At 39.0% G+C, this 19,579-nt stretch overlaps 1 protein-coding gene and 1 long non-coding RNA gene across 5 annotated transcripts in view; both read right to left on the reverse strand.

Moving 5' to 3' along the window:
• The window catches only part of slc8a3 (solute carrier family 8 member 3), a 117,880-nt gene that overhangs the window by 13,002 nt on the left and 85,299 nt on the right, over nt 1–19,579 (reverse strand). The gene's annotated exons all lie outside the window — the stretch shown is intronic.
• LOC114134114 (uncharacterized) lies at nt 792–18,248 on the reverse strand. Its single transcript, XR_003593347.1, has 3 exons — nt 18,178–18,248; nt 4,325–4,331; nt 792–801 (listed from the first exon to the last, which is right to left on the reverse strand). It is a non-coding gene; the product is annotated as an uncharacterized LOC114134114 (long non-coding RNA).

The raw sequence follows: 19,579 nt of genomic DNA on the forward strand, positions 1-19,579 counted from the left end.
AGAGAGAGGGGAGGCATAACCTGAGAGGGAAAGGTGATTTAATGCAGCCGTGTGTTCGCAGCACTCTTAAAAGTGTGTGCAAATCAGTTTGTGGAGTGATTTTTGTGAAATTAAGCAATGGACAATTCAAGAGAAAATGTGAGTGCATAAATAATGTGTATAAAAAATGAGCTACATCGTGCAGCCCTAATGTTTTTGAAACGGAAGGTTGCACATCAGTGTCTCCCATTGTTCTAAAGCTTAAACTCAACATGTAAATTCGCCTCCCATAAAACTAATCCCTGAATGACAGAGTGCTTTCAGGGATATTTTGCCACTGGGCCACACACATTTAATTTCACTGGAGCGTTAGGTTGTGATAAGCAGAGGCACTTTTGTTGTTCTGTAATTAGTCAACAGGGGAACTGATTTTCAGTAAACATCCCTTTTCTGACCCGATATTTTTTGAAAAATAAAGTGTACTGCTGTTGACATCTCTGTTGAACGTCAAGAATGTCTCTTGTTTGCTCATTCATCGGTTGGGACTCTTCTGTGACGCCACAAATGATCTCACATGCTCGTCGGCAGAGGATAAATCATGACACAAAATAAGAAAGCGCTTTAGAAAATTTGATCTAGAAAGATGTTTACAGTGCTTGGCAAAAGTATTCACACCCCCAGGAAGTTTTCACATTACAACCACCGACTTCAATGCATTTTATTGGGGGGCTTTATTTGACAAACCAACAAAAGAAAAAAAAAAATTATATTTGTTAAGTGGAAGGAATAAGATGCATGGTTTACTTTTTGATGAATGAAAATCTGAACAGTGTGGCCTGCATCTTTGATAAGGCGTTATAAAAACCAAAGCGGTTTACCGCTCTCATAAACTGACTGACTCCTTGCTCAGACAGTAATCGACCAGTTTGTTGTCGCACAGACCCTCAGTTTGTCGTCATTACTAGGTAAGCGCAATAATTGCTGCAGGCGACCGGCTTCATTATCAATAGCGCTAACAGAGCTGGGTGATCTGAAGATAAACGTGGCAGAAAAACCAGCTGGGTTTAGTCAGAGAACCTCCCAAACTAAACTCCAACCAAACCATCCTAGTTATAACTTCAGAAGGAGGAAGGGATGGATGTTTATTTTATATCAGTGGTGCAACATATACTGTGCAAAGTCGGTCATTAAACCGTATTGAGACAAAAAGAGAAAGGAACCAATTCGGCTATGTGCAAAACACCAAGCTTATCAAGAAGTATTTCCTTTCAAACACAATATGTTCTTTAAGGTCTGCTGTAAAGCTGTAAAGTAATAAACACAATTCAGTCTGATTAAATTTTAAATGGATTTTAACTTACTGACAGCATAAGCACAATGTGGCAGTTAGGCAGGCATGATGGGTTTATGGGCCTCAGTATATGCTTTTATTCTTCTAGTGATCGTAAAAAGACTGACTTGTTGGAAAAAATAATAATAAAGGGGTTTGGAATAATCTATAGTTCATTCCTGCATGCAGCCATTTTGTCCCTATCCTCAGACAATAAACATCCATCCCTTCCTCCTTCTGAAGTTATAACTAGGATGGTTTGGTTGGAGTTTAGTTTGGGAGGTTCTCTGACTAAACCCAGTCAGTAAGGGGAAACCACAATACTTCAGGATACTTCAATGCGTATCACTTTATTTATGTATATTATTTTAAGACATACGGAGACAAAAGAAGAAAAAATGGTTGAAATGAGCCCACATTACATAAAAAATTAGATTTTTCTTTCTTACCATTTGACTTTAAACCAGACGAACAGTTAATACTACCAAATTTATTTTGATGTAGTAAATGCCCCCAAAATTAAATTGTTACATTTACATGCATTTCATACAGTGTGTTTGTAAGCTTTCTTTGGAATAAGCTACAAAAAATAATAGTCTTCAGACACTTTAAAAAAAAAACACATTTTCAAGGGTTGTCTTATGACCGTCTTTAAGGAAATGAGTTTAACCTTTAAAGATACAAATAGATACATTTAAAAATTAAAAATACTACAATATGAGTAAAAAAATAACCCTAGCCTTTAATTTGGATTTTAGTTGGTATGCTTTTAAATATTTAATCTCTGCCCTTTCCTTTTGGATTTACTCCTATGCTGATTGTGTTTCTATCTTTTTTTTTTTTTTTACCCCTCCAGGGGGTCTTTTGTGGGCTCTAGTGTCCCTTATATGATAGTAGGCTGACAGGAAACAGGGAAGGAGAGGAGGGAAGACATGCGGCAAATGTCGTCGGGTCCGGGAGTCGAACCCGCGACGGCCGCGTCGAGGACTCAAGGCCTCCAAATACGGGTCGCGCTAACCACTACGCCACCACGGCACGCCCTGTTTCTATCTTTTTGAATGTTTTTTTTCCCTTTTTTTTACTTGAAGCCATTAAGATCATCTTTCTGTTAAGAGATGCTGTACAATACAACCTCAATGGCTGCGTAAAGGTTTTCTTAGTAGTGTGTCATTGATATTATTAGGTGAAATCGCCTTCAAGCTTGTATGTAGGACTGATTTTACTGTGGGAAATGGCATCTAAAAATTTTATTCTTAGAGGTCCGATGTTCTGTTCCTGATATTTTGACTCATTTCTTTGAATTTTTCATCATGTCAGATAAGGAAGCAGTACATTTGCCTCAAAGTACGCTACAGCCGACCTCAACTGCTGTGAATTAAGCCCTCAAAAGCCTACAAAGCCCAATATCTCTGCTTTCTCTAACTGCATTAACGCAAATCAGTTTTAATTTATGTCAAACTTTGATTGTGAAAACAATTAAAGACAACACCTCTCTCTTCATTCTGGCATTTAACAAATAGAATAATTTGAACAATCATAACAAACCTAAAATGGATGTATTTCCCGATTTAACGCCAAAAGAATATCTGGCCTGAGCTGAAAAATGTAATTTCATTGTTTTATCTTGTGATGATGTCATTGTGCCCTGTATTTGGATTAATTGTTATCTTAAATGTTCATAAGTTGTTTTTTTAAAACATATAACTGAGTTTCTTTAACATGAAAAGTAACAAAAAAAATTCCAAGTAAACCATCATATGTTATTGCACTTCATGACAGAAATTCTCAAAATACTCAAACCTGTTATGTAGAAACACCTGAAAAAGAAAATGACAATGCCATCAAAAGTCGCTTGAAATCAAAATTTCCATACCAAAGAGAGAACGACACGAAGGACTGCCTTGTTTGATCACAGTTTTTCATTTTTATGCACACTACTTCATAAAAACATTCAACAATTACTGAGGAAATTAAATACTCAACACATTTGGGATATTTGCAATACTGCAAGACTGTTTTTAATTTATTAAACACTGTGATATGACCGATACGATTGCATCATATAGTAATTCATTTTTTCTGCTGGCTCTCCAAGTAACTGCAAAACAAGCGGTGTTAGTGCAGAATGCATAAATCATCAAGCATGAGGAATGCTGAGGTGCCTAGTGTAAGCTGAAATTCTACCTAGGGCATCCTATGATCTTGGGCCAGCTCTGCAAAGCAGGTATAAAAATAAAAACCTCATCTTGGCCGGTATGAATTGAGCCATGGTCAACCTGAAACATTCTTCAGAAGAGAGCTCTTTTTGTATCTAAAGGCACAGGGTGTGACACGGCCGACGAAGGTACGAAAGGGGGCAAAGTGCCAACCCATACACAGGGAGAACATGCAAACACCAGGACTCAAAGAAGTTTATACAGCAGATACGTAGACATATACAGACATATGACCTGACTACACATTGCCTCAAATCATGTAGGCAGTAAATGCGTTTCAATTACAAATGTGCGCAAAATGTTTCTCACTAATGTGAAGAAAAAAAAAATCACAATTTCTGGTGTTTCTAATCAATAAGAAACTCAATTAAAATCACATGTAAGTGCTGTGGTGGCGTAAGAGATGGCGCAACCCACGTTTGGAGGCCTTGAGTCCTCGACGCGGCCGTCGCGGGTTCGATTCCCGGAGCCAGCGACATTTGCCGCATGTCTTACCCCTTCTACCTCCCCCTTTCCTGTCAGCCTACTTTCATATAAGGGACACTAGAGCCCACAAAAAGACCCCCTGGAGGGGTAAAAAAAATAAAAATCACATGTAAATGTTTGTTCACGCAATAAACCAATAAAACATGCCTCATCATCCTCCTCCTGTCACTTCCAGTCGTCTTCGTCATTTCTCCTGCCAGTGATAACACCGGGTTTTTGATCACATGACGCAATGCAAATTGTTATGTGCAGTTATGAGAAATACACTACTTTCGATGCAGCCAAAAAAACCACCTTCTCCTAGAGAAAAAACGTCAGTTCTTGAAATTGCCGTGTCTCGATTAAGCAAAAGTATTTACGTAATTCCAATTTGCGCAATCTTATGGTCAGTGGAAACGCAGCTCGTGCTATATTATGTGCGAGAGGTGATTTAGGGCGTCTACCAGCTGCACTCACAATCAGTCCAGTGCTGTTAGTCTGCCAGTAGTTTTACAGCTGGAAGGGAAAAACAATCACCTGACGGATATAATTAGCAGGTTGGAGGACTGCGTGTTTGTTGGCGTTACACTTTTAAGTGTCATCATCTCACATCTGGGCTCAGTCCTGGAATCAATGCAGCACTGATCTGTGCTCAGCTCATTAGGACTGAATCATCATTTGTCTTATCAAGGCAGTTCTAACTAGGCCTGGGTGACGGTTTGAATACAAGAGTCAGTGGTGAAGTCAGTTTACTTGTAAACTCAGAAATTTTAAAAGCTTGATTCCACTGTGCACTTTGTGTATGCACTATTTACACTTTTAAGAGCAGCACCTTTGTTTAACTTCTTTTTTTGATAAAAAGTCATTTTTGAAAAAATACAAAAAGAAATGAATAAAAGCAATTTTTTAAAGGAACATATTCATTGAATAAACTGTGAGAAAAAAAATTCGGTTAATAGATCAGACTAAAAAAAAGAAGTAGCACTAGTTGTTTGAACCGGTAGTAGTAGGTAATGTGTGCCTCAGATTTAAAGTGCTATAGATGTTTGGATATTAAAGGGGAAACCACAATATCTAGCCTCATGGTGGCACTGGAGTAACTGGGAACAACTAAGTTTTCATCCTTTATCTCACTGGCAACACCATCACAGAGAAATGTGTGAAGGAAACAAAAAGAAGGCGCAGGTAGAAAGTCAGAGGTTTGTGGAGGGATAAAAGGATGGGAAGAGACGAGATATCTTTGTTTTTTCAGATCCAGTCATGCTGCCGACGTGTGATCAGTCTTCGTTAGTGAAGCTCCTGCATTTATGAAAGTACTTAGAGGCATAATGTCGGCCTGCATCAGCATATCGCAAAAATAGGCAGACGTGCAAATTGAGACCAAAAACCTAAAAAAAACCATCCCAGTCTTTCCCGCCTCTGAAGTTGATGTGCTAAAATAATAACATTTCAGGATCTCAGCTGCAGCGACCACCAGGGCCAACTTATACCAAACAGACACACACACACGCACGCACACACACACACACACACCGCTGAACCGAGATGACTAAGACGGATGCTTCAGCTGCCTTTATTATCTTTCAATATGCAGCCTGTGTAACGCGTCCATCATCTTGTTATGCCGTATCTATGTTTCTGACAGCGCGGATTCACGGGGAGCCAAAACGCTGAGAGCGCGCCATGCTTCATCTTTTGAAGCGGCACAGCAAGACGGGGTAAACTGATAATTTCACCTGAATGCCGGGTGATTTTTGCCCGAGTATTTTGAAGGAAGCCTTTCATGGTTGAAAAAGTCGTGTTTTTAATCTCGCCGAGCTAATTAAAGCTGCGGCGTGTGGCATTTTGACATCAATAAATCTTGAACTCATTCATCTTGAGATATTACAGTGATTACAGTAAACAAATGCAGTCGTTGCCAGGAAAATTGGCAGTGTCTCGCAATGCTTTTTTTTTTTTTTTCTTCTTCTGTGAAACAAGGAGTTGACTCCTGAGGTTTTACTCTGAGATAAAGAATAGTAGCAAGAGTTGTCAGTCCTCCATTATGGAATTGAATTTAGAATACTTTAAAGGGGCAGTATTATGTCTTTTCCTGCCACATCGAATCATTTTATAGCACAATCAAGTAACTGTTACCTTCAATTGTTGTAAAAATGCTATAAATATATATCAAATATGACGTAAAAGAAATTTGACTTTGTAATTTAATGTCTTGAAGTGTCTGTTTAAGACACTCCAGCTCTACCTGAAACTCCACATTCAGGAAGTCGACATTCCAGGTATGTTTTCGATGAGGGAATAACATTACAACATGATGTACAATACATTTTACATAGTCAGCCCCTTTCAATAATATCATCATTACTATCTAATATCACCTGACATGTGTTTTGTAGTAAACACTTGTTATTCTATATAGTTGAAACCAAATATTTACATACACTTTATAATTAGACAATCTTTAATTCACTGTCTGGAATTAAGTCAAGCTAAGTGTTTACTGTTTTAGGTTAGTTTTAGTATTACCAGTACTATTACTGGTGCCTTTCTCCAGATACTTAGAACAAATCAATGGGTAGAGGTGCCATAACCTTCTCCTTGGTGATTGATGATTTTGATGATGGGTTTTGACAAAACATAATGCTTATTTCATGTTTCATAATTGGTCAATGTAGGATGTCTTTATGATTTTGATTTGTCTTTTTGCAGAAAAATGCTGTACAGATTAACTTGACTTGACACCGAGGTTTAGCCTGACTCAATTTCAAAGAGCGAGAAAAAAATATATTGTGTTTTATCCAGTGTATGAAAAAAAAGAAGCTGTTTTCAACTGTAATATGCAAAGAGAGGAATATGGTATGGAAACTAGTTCTTCAGGTTTCAGCTTCCGTATCCGTCTTGATCTTTAAATAACGGCTTGTTTGGGAGAGCCTGCAAACCCCTAACAGCCTGCCTCAAAGTACTCTAGAGATGCTTCTAATCGACCCATATGCTGCATTTCACTGGGGATAGTTTCTCATATTTACAAGTGTTTCCTTCCACTCTCTCTCTCTTTAGGAACCTTTCCTTTTGTTTGTCTGGGTAAATCAATGTTTTCCCCTCCTGCCTCTTTAACATTTTGAGCTTCAGACTCTTAATGTGCCTTTCTTACTTTTGTTGATTAGTCTGTTTGTCTATTCGTCTATTTTTTGTCTGTCTCTTGTTCTTACTCATAAGCAAAAATCCAGATCTTTCCAAATCCAAATGTCCAGATCTTTCACATTAAGCAGCAAATTTTTTTAGATAATGTCTAAAGACTTTAATAGCAGACAATACAAACAACATTTTCAAATGATTCCATTTATTATGTGTGGTATGTAACTTTTTATAAAAAAACAATTTTTTACACATTTGTTGGAGCTGTCACTATGTTGTGACAGTATGGTATGAGAGATAATCTGTGAAAAAGATTAGCTCATAAGCATTCTCTGAGGGCAATCTAGAAACAACCAATCAGAGCCAGCAGACGAGTCTTAGCACTGTCAATCACCCCTCAGTGTGGCGCTGCTCATCTCCCCCTCCTTCTCCTGTTGGGGTCTAGTTAGCATAGCCACAGATGACGATGGATTTTCCTGTCATGGTAAGCTGTTTCTCCGCCATTAACACATTTAGTAGCGTGTACACAAAGTTGATTGACAGCACTAAGACCTGCCTCCTTACACTGATTGGTTGGTTTTAGTTGGGAGCGGTGCATTTCTTCAGACAGCAATAGTAGCTCAGGAAGGAAATTGATCTTTTCACAGATTATCTGTCTCATAACAAACTGTCACGACATGGTGACAGCTTCAAGAAATGTTTGAACAAATATGTAAAAACATTCTTTATAAAAGTTACATAAATATCCTATGCTTGATACACATCAAAGTTTTAAACAAATCAGAAAACTTTTTATGTTGGTTAGGTTGCTTCAGGGGATTTTGTTGTTGTTTTTTTTTGTCTGCTTTCAGCAGACGATCTATGTAGCTTCTGTTCATGAATGATTAAAATAATGTTTCAGAGCAGGAGCGCTCGATAAATGAAATTATTAACAAGTAATTTTGTGACTAAATTTAGGGCCTTTTTTCAGATGAAACTCCAATGAAGCCGTATATCTGACAGCAGAATCTCATTTAAGCAACCAGAGTTCGACTCATCAGATTTAGCAACTCTGCAGCTTACTTGGATGCCAATACAGACCCTAAACGGATCCTTCTGATAACCATCAATCTTGTACTTCTAAATTTAACTAATGGCATTGGCAAAAATGTTAGCGGCACAGCTGACAATGTGGTGTGCATTGTTGTTGACATATTTGTTATGATGAAAACAATCAAAACTTTAGGCAGAAATTTAAATGAAAGGTTTAGAGATAGTTCCTGAGCCCAAAACAACGTAATGTTTTATCATGAATACAGAAATACTGTAAAAAACAAAAACAAAAAATCCCAATACCATCATATTTTCTCTGCCTCCCTAGTCGACGCTTTAATTTCCTGCCCCTCTGTCTTTTCCTTCGGCCCAGACGCCTGGCGGTTCCGAGTGGAAACCGGTGCCTCATACTTGTTAACCAGGCACGTGCAGAGGGGGGGACTAAGCAGCTCAAAGCCCCGGTACCACCTGGTACCACCTGCTCTCTGTTCGCTCTGCTTCTCCTTAACGTTTCTACCAGGCGGGTTAAAGCCGCTGCTGACGGGATCTGGGCTGGAGGTTCGCGGCTGTAGATAGAAGTTCTTGCAGAACCTCAAGTGTTAAAGGAAGATTCAGAGCATTTAGAGTTCAGAAAATAAACATCAGAGAAAATATTGTAGCAATAATTAGAACCACAGCAAAAAGCCAAACATGCCACAATGAAATGAATCAAAATGTCTCCAAAGCATCGACTGACTGACGGGGGCCACCTGGGGGATTCCAGGTAGATTCCAGGTGGATTCCAGAGTTGCACATCACAGCGGCTCTTCATGCAGGGCCGGCCCAAGGTAATATGGGGCCTTAGACAGAACCCCCCTCCCTCCGTCCTACTAAGAACCTCAGCATCACTAACATGTTTAAATATTGATAAGGTGAATCTGTGAGAGGGAGACCAGGTTTATTGGCAGAGTTTAAAATCAATCACTGATTATTGGTTATTTGCTGTGATGTATTTGTGAACAAACCCAATTCAAACACAAAGATTACACCATATTGTAGCCATGGTAACACAACAGTCAAACTATCAAGATGATTCTTTAAACTTTTACAAAGTAAACGTCCTAATTAAATCCTAAATGTACTATTTATTTTTTCTCAGCTGAATGCATTAAATAAAATTTAATAACATTGTCATTCTCTATAAATGAATCTATGGTCTGTGGTTCAATTAAACCATTTCTAGGGGCCCCTGAGTGTCTGGAGGCCCCTGAATGTCTGGAAGCCCCTGAATGGCCCCTACCAGCAGCTACTGAGTTTTCTTTGCCTTAATATCTCAGTCTTATAATTCTAGATCTAGAGGTTTAACATCAAACTATTATATAGAGTTAAAACCCTTTTGAGTTTTTGGATCTATAAATCAGTCTGCAGCCAGGTTGTTCTAGAGGTTAAATGGATATTATTAGGGCTTAATTAGTAAAATGGCAGCAATTTTTTTCATAACTTCATAACCTTTGACCTTCTCTCCTCTGGTCTGTTTAACAGCTACAGTCTCAGATCAGCTCAGCCCTCCAGGACTGTCAGCAGCAGAAACAGAAACTTTATATCTGTTGGGGAAAATATAGACTAGATTTGCTTTGCATTTCCCCGCATGATGACAATGATATAGTAGGATCCAATTAGAGTCTTGATTAATTTGGGTTGTTGCTATGTTGTTGTGCGGAGTTTTTGTTCAATGTGCCCCTTTTTAAATTGAGCCCCTGCCCCTCCATAGGTCTCTGCACGGCCCTGTTGTTAACGGTCTCGTTTATTTAGCGGCCGTATCAGCCTCTCTGCTGTGTCAGCGGCAGGCAATTACAGAGCAGATAATCAGCCCTGATAATGTCCTCAGACCAGTCCTTCCACACAAATCCAAGCGGGCAGGCTCTCATTCGCATGCGCACAAATAAACGCTCAGGTTCACAAGTTCGTCCAGCAAAAATGCATCTGAGGCTGATTTTTCTGTAGAGGTGTCCTCATAATATCTAGAGAAAAAAACCCAACAAGCTGCATGTTTGTCTTCTTTTCTGACACCACTCCATTCATCAGTGTTTGGTGTGTGACTGGGGGCAAAAACACACAAACTGCACAATGGTTTGGGCATTTATGCATTTTGGTTTAATCAGGAGGAGACAATGAGGACACACATTATTTTAATGACTTTTTTTTTTGCAATCCGAAGGAGATAAATACAGTTCTGTGGAAAACTATTTTCCATTTCTTACAGATTATTTCCTTTATTACAGTTAATGATTCAGATTATCAGACTGATTTTAATCACAGGCAAAGATGACCCGAGTAAAATCACATATTGAAGAAACATAAAAACTAGCCAAACCAAAGTATTCCTATAAAAACTAGAGCAACGTCAAATCTTGAATTAACTGTAATGAGCCATATTTTAATGATTACGTTTAAATAACTACCCTCCTGAGTGCAGCCAGATCTGTACAGTCACCTAAGTAGAATCCTTCTGGGAACTGGATTAAAAGATCAACAGACTGGACCCTAAACTAAAAGTCATATTTTGGAAGGCTTGAATGTCGTTACATGTGGTGTAAAGTGAACGCATCTGTAATTTTAAGTAACAGTACAAAGAAACAGACAAAAATGTACCAAATTAACATTTTTACTTAAGTAAAAGTATTTGCTTTTGAAAATACTTTAAGTACTGAAGGTAAAAGTCGAAAGTACCCGCGATTAAATCTGCTTAAGTAAAGTACAGATACATGAAAAATGTACTAAAGTGCTTGCACTTCGCTATATCCCACCACAGTCCGAAGCACATCAGAACATCTGAATCTGAATCTAAAATAGCTGCTTGGACTGCAGTAAATCTTAGCTAATCATATAAGTCCCATTTATCCAGGCTTTAAATGCTAGTAATATATTTGGTGATGCTTGTAGATTAATGCAGCGGAAAATGTTTTAGGGGGGCATTAAGATGCTCTGGGAAAGTCATTAGGAGAGCTACAACTGAGCTGTTCCTCTACCTAAAAAGAGGATACAGCCACATGCATTTAAAACCATGTTGTTAAGATGGAAATAATGAACAAACATATTCACTTTAAAGCAGAAAGACGCCCGTTGATAAGTATTTGTTTATCCCAAGATGAGTGCTGTCAGTAGATTCAAAATTTAATCTGATTAATCACACTCTAGCGCTGTGATTAATTACGATTAATGCTCAACTTTGTAAGCTTGAAATGTAAAAATTAACTTTAAAAAAAAAATGCTTAAAAAGTTCTATTTCCAGGTTTTTATACTCAGGAAACTTAAAAAAAAAAAAAAAAAAAAAGTAATTTTGTTTCAAATGTTAATTTAGAAATGTTAACTAAGAACTTGTTGTGCTTTGGTGGGAGGATAATTCACCGTTACAATAAGCACATACTGTACTACCCTGGTTTTATCCAAACGACCATCAGTGAAATTTACCGCTGAGCACACAAACGCACCTCGATCAACTTTTCACTCACGTTGGCTACTCTGGATCGTTGACCGCAGTACAAGCCTGAGTAACATGCTGCTTTGAACTAAGTAACCCTCCGCAAAAGAGAGGCTTTTAGGTCAAAATAGGTAAATTGCTCTGCGTTACGTAATAACAAGTTAAACTTTTTAGATTATTTGCATTGACAACCTTACACAAAATATTTGTGCATGTTTTCATATAGTCCTAGTATATAAATCTCAGTTGTAGTACATTTTGTCTTGGGTTTTGTTGAGTGTTGACCACCAAGAGGACAAGCTAACAGAGACAGAGCGTCTCTGTCAGTGTGATGTACTGCGGCTACTCCACTCTCCGATATAACCCTGAGTTCTGATCAACGGCCCCGCTTGGCCTTCACTCTGCACCCAGACAAACCCAGAGGCGCCGGCGGGTCGTCTCATTGACTTTTTATAGATAAACAGAGAAGAGGGAACCTTCGTCATACGCCACATTAACATCAGCCCAATGACCATTTATTTCCCACTAAGGTCTGTGGAAGTGTGGAAGTAACTTTTTTTCTTTAAACACTTTGACATTTTCGACCCCTCTGGGTATGTGACAGTCTGAATATTAATATTTTATCATGATTATTCAAAGAAGTTGGTTCCTAATTGAGACATCCTTATCCTTGGAAATACTGGAACTGTGCCACGGTGTTAATATAAATGATTCAGAACTGTTTTACACAAAATTGATTAACTTATTATTCGTTATCAAGCAAGAGTTAGAAAATGTAGTTTACATTCGTCGCCTCAGTCCTTAAACACTTGGAGACTCCAGCTTTTTTTTTTTTTTAATGTGATTGATTCAGCTGCCTTGTTGTGTTAGCAGAGTAAACTGCTATTTAGGCTATGTGATATACACTAATATTTCATACTCAGCGGCTCTCAGGAGTCCACAAACAGCTGTTAAAAAGCCAGGTTTTCTTGATGTTTTAAAAAAATGAGACCAAGAAAACCATTTTTTGCGCATATAATGTCCCATCCATCCATTTATTTTCTTATACCCCTAGTAGGGTCGGGAGGGCTGCTGGTGCCTATCTCCAGCGAGACATTTTGGGCAAGAGGCGGGGTCATCCCTGGACAGGTCGCCAATCCATCACAGGCATATAATGTCACATTTATCAAACGAAAAACAAACATGTCGGAGGGGAAGAAAAGTTAAATAATCCTGTTGTAAAAATGTACATACGTATATACTAATATTTCATACTCGTCCCTTTTGCCTTAAATCCTTTTATCAGAATGTTTCAGCATGCCACAGCTTGATTAACTAGTATTCTCCCATAGTGCTTTGCAAAAAAATCTTTCAATATCTAAGACTATCATATCATTTTTTATGTCCAGAGTTTTCTTCAGGACACTGCAGCAATTTCTTTTGTTAAACTTCTGCTGCGTTATAGTTGAGGTGGGAAGTTGCGAATTCCAACGAGGAAGTCCAAAAAATCCACTTGAACGACCCCCAAAGTTAGACTTCTCATTCTGAAAATGGAACAAGCTCCAGCTATCCCCAGTTACGATTTGTAAGACCAACTTGGTTTTTCAATATGGCTGCTCTTTGCATCAACAGCAGTGAGATGTGGTGGAAACAAGTTTATTTTACACGACAAAACATGTAAGAGTACTTCTAGAATCAATGTTACATGTAATGCCTTCGAGTCTAAACTGAGTGAATTAAAAGCGGTGTTTACTTATGGAGAGTGCAGGATAAACGATGTTCGTAAGAGGTACTGCGAACAATGGCTACTTCGGCGTCGCACTCTTGAAACCCCAACTCCTCAGACTATGTTTGGTGGAATGTTGTTTCCTTGGACGTGACAACAAACCCTACTCCTACTTTCGACTTCTGAGATGAATGAAACGCAGCATTAATTCTGGACTTGAGATGCTCTATTCCAAAGCTTAAATTATCCTTTCATCCTTAAAGCTGCAGTATGTACAACAACCAATTAGAACCAGGATTAAGGTCTTATTGCTGTCAGTCACCCAGGTGAACACGCTGCTCAATGTGCTGAGGAGGAGGAACAACTTATCGTTCCGGGAAAACTGTTTATCCACCACTAGTGGTGGCGATGTTAGAGCATTCCTGGCAGACCCTGCTATTACAGAAGCTGTAGTGTAACAGATAGCAAAAGGGAGGATGATGAGAAGCACATACACAAGCATGATTAACAGCGCTAAGACCCTCCTCCTGGCTCTGATTGGTTGTTTAGCTCTGGGAGAAGGCAAAGGAGCTTGGCTTTTCACAGATTGTCTCATACCATACTGTCAAGACATGGCAAAAAAATTTTTTTTAAAGAAAAGTTACTGTATCTGTAAGGCAGATAAAAAACATAATAACTCTCTTCATTTTTAGCATTTTCACCAAACATCTTAGGGTTCTGGATCAAAACTAAATGGTATTGAAGACCGCTTGTATTTCAGTCAATTTCACAAAAACCACAGCTTCACCTGCAGCAAAGGAAGCCACAATCATGATTCTTCCACCACCGTGTTTTTCTGTGATAATGAGGTTTCTTTGGTCATATTCAGTTTTGTTTTTGTGTCAAACTTCCCAGTCAGGATAGGGTCTACAGATATTAACTAGGCCTGGATGTTTTATTTAGAGTGGAAGATTTACGTGTTGCGATCCCATTCCTTAGTGTGAACAACATGGAAGACTGAGATATTCTATGACTCGTTATCCACAGTCAAAATCTCTTTGATGGAACCGTTTCTTGGGGCTGTACTGCAGCAAATCCAACCCCAGTCACACTCAGCAGCATGCTAACCAGGGGTCGAACCAGGAAGTCATCAGCCATTACACTGATGGGCTTTTATATTTATAGTATAAGGAAGGAGTAGAGGGGCTACTAAGGTCAGCACTGACAACAATGTTAATGAGAGCCCACATTAACTGGTGCCCCCCGCTGACCTCCAACCAGCGCTGCTAGGACACGCCTGACACCGTGGGCGCCACGGGCATGGCAGGTAGTAGCGTTGATCATCCATTGCTCAGTGATGAGATCAGCCTCCACACACCTCTCAGCGACAATTAGTGCTGCTTGTCACAGATGGCGTGGGTTTTCAAAATAACCTCACTGTCTCCACCTTCAACATCGCTCTGCGTCCACCTTTCCCTCTTTACCTCTTCCAGGCTTAAATTCAACAAGCCAATTCAAACCCATTACACTTAAGCTCCCCTCCTACTCCTGACAGAGCGCAGCATCCATGGCAACTGTTACCTGACAACTACCTCGCCGTGCATCTGCCTCCACAAACAGGCCTGAGAGTTGCACTGAAACGATGAGCAGCATTTCGATGGAAGCGCTCGTGTCGTTCGCTAAGTGACGGGTCCCGTCCTGCAACCGCAACCCGCGATCTGGAGGAGAGCGTGCTCATAACGACTGAGATCAGAACACACCGGCGGAACAAAACAGGTGTGTTTAAAGCGGCAGCCTGACGAGTCAACACACACACTGCTTTCTGTGTAACAACAGTGACCTTCAGTTGACATTGGCTTGACATGGTCACCATTAATTTAATAGGGTCCTGTTACAGCCTTCCTATGTTCGTCATGTTAAGAAAGTCCAAGACGCCATTACAAAGTCCAACGGACACACGAGACAGGTCCTGGATAAAGCTTGGGAAATGTTAAAAGTGTGGCTGATTAGTTGGATTATTTGTGATAAATCAATTATTGGAATAATTGGCAACTAATTTAGTAATCTGTTAATCATTAACTGAAATATAGACTCAAAAAAGGCTGTTTAATGAAACATCATCATTAAACAGATAAATAATTAAGGCAAATTTTTTCAAAAAATGTATACAATTTTCATCTAAAATAAAAACACACCTTTGTCTGTAAATCTGTACTACACGGATCGCCTCCAGTGGCAGTTTTAGCAGTTCAGAAAATCACACTAATCCCAGCATGGGGGAAAAAAAGAGCCGTATACTAAGCATAAATTTAAGTTACACTGATTTCTATAAAGTTGAGCGGAGGCTCTGCATGAAGACGAGGGCAAACGGAGAAGATTCGGCAAGTTTATAATCACAATCAGCGATAATTAAAGGGACTGTTGATGCAATTCTTCAGGCAACACAGCCGCATCTCCGCATTAACATTTAATTGCATGTTGATACAATCAATGATGCTGTGACAGTTTCGCTGTTCTCCAGTAAAACAGGAAAGAAAAGCGTTTGAATGCGATGGAATGACACCCAATAGATCGCGTCAAATGATTTGCTGCTCAGATTTTTAGAGAATATTTTGCGTGTTAAAGTATAGACCTTGGCGTCTGTGGAAATTTAAATCATTTGACCCTATTATTGCCAATATTTTTTCATGCATTTTAAATCTATATGGTAGTAACTATTTTTGCTTAAATTGGGATTTTTTTTAAAAATAAGGAATGTCAGATTCATGCATGTACTACATTTGTGTCGCACACAATATTATTTGTATTTAGACCTGAATTTAGTTACAATGTAACCAATTTAACAATTGATCACAAACAAATTTAGCCATTAATTAGAGAATGGTGTGACAGACGGTTCAAAGTAGATATTTACATACACTTTTAAAAGATAAACACTTTTCTCTTAGCATGACATTGACACCGACTGAAGTTTTCCAGTTTACGGTCAGTCAGGATTACCCAGCATGTTTCTGTTTGCTAAGTAGCGGAATGATGAGACAAGGGAAATTTTAAGAATTTATGTTTTTGTTACTTTTAAAATATTCTATTTTAGATTTATCAGACCACTGGACATGAAGAGTAAGGGATGAATCACTGAGTGAATTTACAAACTAAGGAATCTGAGGATTGGCTTCTTCCTTGCTGATGGGCCTTTCAGTCTGCATCTTCACAAAGTCTTTTGGTTTTTTGTTTGGAGCATAGAAACATATATTTGTTTGAACAGACAAAATGGGCATTGTAAACGTTTTGTGTGTAATCTGCTGAGTTTGAAGAAAAATAATATGAAGTTATAAATAGTTTTCATCAATATGATTTCATGTGACATTCATCAAACACATAAGTTTTGTCAATCCCATCTGATCCAAAACAAAAAAAGCATTCAGTTTAACTTTAATATCGACTGAAGATTGTAAAGACACACAAAAAAAATCCTTCAGAGGCATTCATAAAAATCAATACTTGGTAAAAATAAATAAAATCAATGCTTCTGAAGCAGTAGCCATAGTGAGCTGCTGTGTTGACAACGCTGAGCGCTTTCTGCTCAAGCTAACCAATTTAACTGCGTCCTGCTGTTGTGTAGAAAACCACTTTGCTTTGCCCAGATCACTGCTGTTTCCTGGCTGATTGAAAAATCTAATGGTTTTCGTATTTGGGTTTTAAAATCAACATGAGTTTAGTTCATTGTCCCATCAGCAGATGCACCGGCTGCTCACGTGCCGTATTTCCGGCAGAGCGTCCGACTAATGTGCATTTCCTTTATTAACAACAAGCTGGGACACATGCAGACACTAAATCCACAAAGCATGAACACCGTGAAGATTACCCCCTTTGTCTTCCAGTGTGCTTCCAGCCAGAGTTCATGTGTTTCACTGAGTCTGGGGCTCATTGACAGGTACAGTCAGATGTTCACCTCCCAGTCTGCTCCACCAGCCATGGCACAAATGTCACTAATCAGAGGACCTTTGCTTGCCTCAGTGCCGCACTGAAATCACACTGGCATGGATGAAAAGATTTAATTCAGTCCTGCCAGCCTGATTTCATTGAAATCTCCACCTCTGTCTTGGGTCACAATGAGAACGTCACATGCCCAGCTAAGACATGAAAAAATGAAACGTATTTGAAGAGTTAATGCACTTTCCATGTAGTGAGGCAAGCTACTTTCAAAGAAAGCTGTAAACCCGTCTGTGGTTAGGGGAAAGCGTACAAAATGCATTCTCTGTTTTTGGCAAAACTAATGATAAACATGTCAACGTGTATGGTGCATTGCAAAGTACTCATCCCCGTTGAGCTGTTTCATATTTTGTCATAGTACCACCAGAAGCTTCGATGCATGTTGTCGGGTTGGTAGATGATAACTGTGAAGTGAAAGAATGCGTAGTTTTCAAAATACCAAAAGAATGTGATGTGCATTTACAGTATATTCAACTCTGCTGAGTCGATGCTTTGCAGAGCCAGCTACAAGTCCTCTACAGTCTCTATCAGACTATTTTTTGCCCATTCTTCTTTGTAAAGTAGCTACAACTCTTGTCAGATTGGATGTTGAGCGTATGTGAAGAACAGTCTTTGAAGGCTCAGTATTGTGTATAAACAACTATTTTGAGCTGTACATCAGGTTAAAATGTTAGTTCCTCACCAAAAGCACAGCTGGAGTGTTGCTTTGATTCTTTCATGCATGTTTGAGAAATCCTTTAATCTGCTTCGGCAACCATTCAGCTGTGCAAAACGCCTGGAGGGGGGACCTAGCGCCACCTTCGAGGACAAAGCTCCTCCTCAGAGCTGCAGTCTTAGAGTTTCTGAGCTTCTGCCTCACAGAGCAGCCCACGACTCCCCCCACAACTTCCCCACTCAGCCCCTTCAGACTGGTGGCTGCAGCAATTGGCAAACACCTGGTGGAACTGCACATCCGCTGAGCTCATTATTCAATCAATCAATCAATCAAGTTTATTTGTATAGCACATTTCAGCAACAAGGTAGTTCAAGTGCTTTATGTCTTAAAAACACAAAAATAAAACTCATAGAAAACAGTGTACAGTCAGCAATTGAGAAACCAGTAACAAACATTACATTTTCATAAGTGCGTCATTAAAATCATCATCTATGTTGGTCGATGTTTCCTTTATTATGGTTCAAAAGCAACTCTAAACAAGTGGATTTTTAGTCTAGATTTAAAGGAACTCAGTGTTTCAGTTGTGTTCCCTGATTTTGCTATTTTGTAAATGTTTATATGAATTATCATTTTGATCTGATGTCATTTTTAAATATTAAATGATTGATGTTTTGTCCTTTTTACCAAATACTCTTTTACTCTTACTGGAGTAATTTATTGGACGGCTACTTTTTACTTCTAAGTAAAAATATGTTGAACTAGTTCTACTTGAGTACAATTTTGGGCTTCTCTATCCACTTCTGCATTAATGTCAACCAGCCTTCCTGGCTACGCCTTGCAGGTCCCCTGTACTGGTCCTAAAAGGGTTTCTTATTCATTGCACGATGATGCTATTCCCATTGAAATTACATTAGTACCGCACCTATTTAATTTCTCCCCTTACACGCTACGGTAATCCCACTCATATTTCAATATGAACAAAAGTCATCTGTATTCATAGTGGGTTTTGTACAATTTGAAAACAAGTTGAGAGCTCAGAGACTTTGCAAACAGAGCGATTTTTATTTTTTCAAATCAGATTTATGATGAGGCCAAAACACCCACCAGATCTGATGCAACTTTACAGGCCAGCATGCAACACAGAACGCAAGCAATTAAGATAATAGAACCACTAGAGCAACGCCATGAGCTTGATCCCATGATTCAGATGTCAAGGTAAAGACGTGCAACACAAGACGCATTGCTCTGATTTCGTTAGCCGTCTTGAAAATAATTTTGTTGTTACGGAATGGATGGTCAGGAAATGGACAGGAAATTTGAAAATATCACTCAATAATTATGTGTTATTGGAAGATTAATGTCTGAACACCAACTATACAGTCTTACAAAACTGCTAACATAAAAAAACTTAAGTAAGCAATGCTAAGCCTGGTGGGGGCAGAAGTAAAGCCTGGTGGACCGCCAGGGGGAAGCCCTGTCATGTATGGACAGGTGTTGTCTAGTTGAAACACTGTGCTGTGGTGTTGCCTCAGTGCAAGTTACCACTGTAGTAGTGCAGTGTCTTCACAGTCCAGTGAATCGATATTGTGATCCAAAGTCTGACCATTTGGATCCCAACACCATGATGCCA

Source organism: Xiphophorus couchianus, chromosome 19 (genome assembly GCF_001444195.1).
Source record: "Xiphophorus couchianus chromosome 19, X_couchianus-1.0, whole genome shotgun sequence".
NCBI lineage: Eukaryota > Metazoa > Chordata > Actinopteri > Cyprinodontiformes > Poeciliidae > Xiphophorus > Xiphophorus couchianus.